The sequence below is a fragment of the Myotis davidii genome, unplaced genomic scaffold (assembly GCF_000327345.1).
Source record: "Myotis davidii unplaced genomic scaffold, ASM32734v1 scaffold807, whole genome shotgun sequence".
NCBI lineage: Eukaryota > Metazoa > Chordata > Mammalia > Chiroptera > Vespertilionidae > Myotis > Myotis davidii.
This window is the reverse complement of record NW_006298272.1, coordinates 659,231-664,600: the sequence shown is the minus strand read 5'-3', so window position 1 is coordinate 664,600 and position 5,370 is coordinate 659,231. Positions and strand designations below refer to the sequence as shown.

The following is a 5,370-nucleotide window of genomic DNA, read 5'->3' as shown; positions in this document are numbered from 1 at the left end:
AGGAGCCGGGGAGGAGCCGGGGAGGAGCCGGGGCCTCTACATCATCCGTTTCTGTAGAGGCGGCCTCTGCGGAGATGCTCCTCTCAAGGCGATTAGCACGTCACGTGGGCACCCCGAAGGCCCCTGATTTCACAAGTGTGTTCCTCTCCCCAGTAAGCAGAGAATGACCCGCCTGCTTCTCTCCCTCAGCAGGACCTGGGCGTCGAGCTGGCCCCCGGGCACAGGGACTTCCATACGAACTGAAGGGTCTGTGGGCTCTGAGCGGACAGGGCTGCCCGGTGGACAGAACCAGCCCACCCTGTCGCTGGTGCTCATTGCGAGGCCCGGACCAACCATGCGTCTCACAGGGAGGCCGGCACGGACTGGACCATGGGTCTCACATGGGGACCAGCACGGACCGGACCATGCGTCTCACAGGGAGGCCGGCACGAACGGGACCACGGGTCTCACAGGGAGGCCAGCACGGACCGGACCACGGGTCTCACATGGGGACCAGCACGGACCGGACCATGCGTCTCACAGGGAGGCCCGGACCAACCACGGGTCTCACAGGGAGGCCGGCACGGACCGGACCACGGGTCTCACAGGGAGGCCGGCACGGACCGGACCACGGGTCTCAGAGGGAGGCAGCGCAATGAAGGTGGCAGAGCCAGGGCGAAGCAAGGTGCCACTGGGAGGGGCGGCCTCCTCCCCTGAAACTTCTATCCCTATTGACACGGATGCCATCCCTTCCCCATCCCCCCTGGCATATGTGTTACAGAGGAACGGCTTCCATTCCTTTCAAAAGAGGGGAAATCACTTTGCGTTCACAGTCAGCTTCCATTTTTGATGGAGAACCTCCTCTGCCCTGGCCCGGAACTGCCCGCCCCAACCTCTGCCGCTCCTCAGGGCTCTCCGTGCTCCCTCCGTACCTGCTTCGGAGTCAGGTGTGCAGTTTCTCTCTAGAACAAACATGACTGCCAAATTCATCAGTGCTGACCTGGACACTTTTGCACCATGACCGCCCCAGGCACCGGCACCGCAGAAATCGCCACCCGACCAGCGCGGGGCCTGCGGGGCCAGGTCCACCCGAAGCCCAGGCAGCACCGTCCCTCTGACCGTGCGGCATGGACACAGGTCTGGGCGGCGAGGGCTGTGCTCTCAGCTGCCTCAGTCGCCGTTCCTTGCAGATCGGTCTCTCCGGGGAACGGGGGGTAGACTGACTGAGACTCCCAACGCTCTGACCAGAGACTCGGGCTGGATCTGCCCAATGTTTCTTCATCACAGCGACAGGCCCTCCATTCACGGTCCTTAATCGATAACAAGCCCTATTACTTATTTATAAGCTCGTGTGGGAGCTCACCCTGGAGGACTTGGCCGCGGCCTGCGTGTGGGTTGGGAAAAGATGAATGCCTGCACTTAAGTACGAAGACGAAATGTTTGTCTGCTAAATGGGAGGTTTAAAGTCCTGGAGAACAGCATCCTGGCTCCATCAGAGATCGGCGCCCGGGCTCTGTCCATCAGGCGCTTTCTCTTTCCTCTATTTATTGATTTCAGAGAGGAAGGGGGAGGGAGAGAGAGAGAGATCAATGAGGAGAGAGAGTCACGGATCGGCTGCCTCCTGCACGCCCCCTGCTGGGACCGAGCCGCCACCTGGACATGTGCCCGATTGGGAATCGAACTGTGACTCCTGGTTGGTGGGTCTGCGCTCCACCTGCCACATGTGGTTCCTCGAATCGTAACAACGGGGTTGGCCTTACTCCAGCCAATCAGGAGCAGGAAAGGGCATGGACGGCCCAACAGGAAGTCCCTAGTGAGCTGGGCTTGGACTTGGTGTGAGTCCCTGAGACCCACATCCCATTGGCCGGCTCGGCCTGTGGCGTCACCTGGAGGACCCTCTGACACGCCCCAGGTGCGGAAGCCGGAGCAAGAATCTCGTGTGGACACGAGCCCCTCTGCCCGGCCTCCTTCTCTTCCCGCGGGTGCTGTCATCTGTTTCGCTGAATATTTTCATTCAGAACGTTTAACAGTCAGTGGCCAGGCCAGAACGTAGCTGAGATTTCCCAACAGTATATACAGGAAGACAGGAGCTATAGGAGCTCAGACAATTTTGAAAAAGAAGGATAAAATGGGACTAAAGACTAACACAGCTGCTGTGTTGCAGGCCGTATTACTGAGGGGCTACGGAGATCAGCCTGTGGTGTCACCAAGGAGCCGGCCCGCAGGTCAAGGGGGCAGAATGGAGACGCACCGATACCTCCACGCAGACACGCCCAGGACTGTCCTCCGACGTGAAAAGCAATCGATGGAGGAGAGGGCACTCTCCATCGCTTCCATGACGGATGCTGGGCCAGGGGCAGCTCTGGGCCGTCTCTGTGCGCATGCGCCCCGGCCTCACGCCGTACACAGTTAAGCCGAAGTGGATGGCGGACTTAGTTGCAAAAGGTCACTCCACAAACCTGGGGGGAGAACCTGGGACCTAGGAGTCGGCAAAATGTTCTAGCCTGGACGCCAAGAGCCCAGTTGATTAGAGGAAAAACGATAGTGAACTTCACAAGACTAAACGCGTGTTCTACCCGAAGCCCTGCGCCGAGGGGAAACCACAGGTCACAGCGGAGAAGACGTTCGTCAGCCACTGCCTGACCACGGACTAGCCCCAGCACACAGGGAGTCTCCCACGTCCACAACCAGGGAGCTGCTGTGGACACGTAGAGGTTAGGGCACAGCCTTCTGTTTCTCACCACAGCCCTGGTCACCAGGGGAAACAGAGAAACACGCCGGCACCCAGACATGAGGACACCCCTCCCCGCAGCTGTGTCGCTGACCATCTGCTTTAACCCGAGCCTTCTCCTCCGTGTCCACGACACCCGTAGCGTCTGGGAACCCACTCCCTCCCTCTCATCGGGAACATCTTTGAGAACCTGCCCTGCAGGCTCATGCGTGTCTTACAGGAATCGCTGGCCGTGATGGGCCGTGGCTGGGGCCGCACACGGGGTCAGCCCACCTCCAGGGCAGCTGGGGGGCGGGGGGCGATTCACTGCAGAGAAACACCCTATGATTGGAGCGGAGGTGGTTCCTGTCGTGGAAGGCAGGAGCCCGCATGCCTGGGAAGCAGCGTCCTCACACAGGACTCTCCCTGGGGGCCATGTGTGCATACGTGTCTGAGAACATGTAGTTCAGCACATGCCCCTCCCATCAGCTTTCACGCGGGAGCAGGGGCTACTCCGAGGCCGCAGCTCCCCCGAGGAGGCTGTGCAGGGGGGGTGCTGGCCCGGCCTCTTGCTCGGCTCCGACGCAGCAGGCATAGGGCCCGGAGCAGCCACGCGTCCTGTTCCCCTGAGATTACAGCGTGTCGCTCCCTCGTGGAAGGAATGTAGCCCCACCATTGCCCGGCCCTGTGCCTCGCGCCTCCTGCTTCTCACCAGTGCAGCTTTAGGTCTTCGCTTCTTTTCAGAAAGTGCACAGCCACCTGGCCCCAGGCTCACATTTACAACTGAGAGAGTCAGGGAGGTCCCCCAGCTCCCGTCCAGGGGACGCCCCAGGCCTCTCAGATAGGCCAGCATGTTCCTCGGCTCGTCCAGCGTCCATGTGCATGGTCCAGCCCCTGCTGACAACGCGGTCCCCGTACGAGGAGCCCCGAGGATGAGGCTCTCCAAGCCAGGGTGCTCCCCCACCGCACCCGCGCGGCCGCCGAGCCCTGAGGAGTCACAGTGCACGCGGCCCGCACCAGCTGCGGAGGGCAGAGTCCGTTCCCCACGAAAGGGAATTTGATAAATGAGAGATAAGCGTTGGGGCGCACAGTTAGGAGGGAGGTGAGGGCGCCCTCGAGCGGGACTGAGAAGGTCAGAGGCCCACTACATTATTGAGGGAATATTACATGATTTCCTGTCATGTGGGCTGATAGAAGGATCAGGAAAGTACCCACAAAGACTTGAGTGTCGCCCAAAGTTTCCCGGCAAACTGCCTCCCACCTTCATGTTCTTGTCCAATCAATACTGAAACTTATACATTTGAATTTAAAATTGAAGTATGGGCACATTGAGTACTATTAACAACATCATTCCCCAAATAAGATATCATGTTTCCTGCACACCTTCCCCCCAACACACACACATGCAGTCACAGCCGTGTCCAGTGCACATGTGTGGACAGTGAGCCATGTGCACACCGACACGGTGCATGTGAGGTGCGGGCACACACAGACCACACACACACACACACACACACACACACACACACACAATCACAGCCGTGTCCAGTGCACATGTGTGGACAGTGAGCTGTGTGCACACCGACACAGTGCATGTGAGGCGTGAGCACACGCACACACACACACACAATCACAGCCGTGTCCAGTGCACATGTGTGGACAGCGAGCCATGTGCACACCGACACGGTGCGTGTGAGGCACGAGCGCACACAGACCACACGCACAGGGCGCGGTGCACAGACTGGTGTGCAGGCAGGAGGCCTGGGGGGTGCAGTTGTGTGACTTACTGTCAGACAACCTTCCTGGACATGGTTTACACCTGAGAGAAATGGCCCCATCTCCACGGCCTCATTATAGATTGTGAACAATTTCTTTAAAGACAAAGCATGTGTTTTGCAAATGATTCCCCCGGTATTGTGTCATATTGTCGCCGTAGTTACTGGGGAATGAACTTTATCCAGGTCCTCGCTCACTTTACGTAATTCCAACCTATTTCAGTCACTTTGCCCTCTAATCGCCTAAGTGATTTAATTTCTCTCTGACATTGACTAATACGGCGAGTTGTTCAGACACAGGTTTATGAGATTGATCGCCGAGGCGGCTCATAAATAACTCCCGGCCTGCCCTCCGCTTGTGTATCCATTATTTATAGACCGTTTCCACGTCCCGGGCCAAGTCAGCGCCGATTAAACAGCCAGGCCTCCGTGCGAGCCTGGCGTGGCCACCGCAGCCTTCTCCATGGCAATGCGAGGAACGGCCTGACCCATGTCCCTGTTTGACTAAAAGCTCCTAATAAGCTGGGCAACACTTGCTCCCAAGCACCTCTTGCCTGGGTTACAGGCTCCTGGCTGCGGAGGGAGCCAAGGTGCTTGGGATGGGCCGAGGGACCACCACTGACCGCCAGCCGCTCAGGACGCAGCATCAGCCTCACCCGATGTGAAACCCACGGGAAGACACAGCCTGGGGTTCGGGGGACACAGCCAGCCGCTCGTGTGGGAGCGAATCTTCGACACGGAATCCCAGTTCAGAGCACGCACCCAGGCCCGTGTCACAGCGACATGGACGCCAGGGGCGTCTCAAACACGGTCCCAAACCGGATGGTGTTCCTGCTCTTTCTCTCCAAATTGTCTTCCACCGTTTCCCCTTTTCATGATCAGCCGCCCACGGGCTCACTCGCAGGA

The 5,370-nt window shown here is 58.9% G+C and overlaps 1 long non-coding RNA gene across 1 annotated transcript in view; it reads right to left on the bottom strand.

Moving 5' to 3' along the window:
- Positions 1-5,116, bottom strand: part of LOC107184692 — a 12,672-nt gene extending 7,556 nt beyond the window's left edge. The window contains exons 1-2 of the long non-coding RNA XR_001515592.1: positions 5,105-5,116; positions 1,225-1,230 (exon numbers count right to left, since the gene is read on the bottom strand). This is a non-coding gene — a long non-coding RNA (uncharacterized LOC107184692). The remainder of the gene's footprint in view (positions 1-1,224; positions 1,231-5,104) is intronic.
- Between the last annotated feature and the right edge of the window lie 254 nt (positions 5,117-5,370).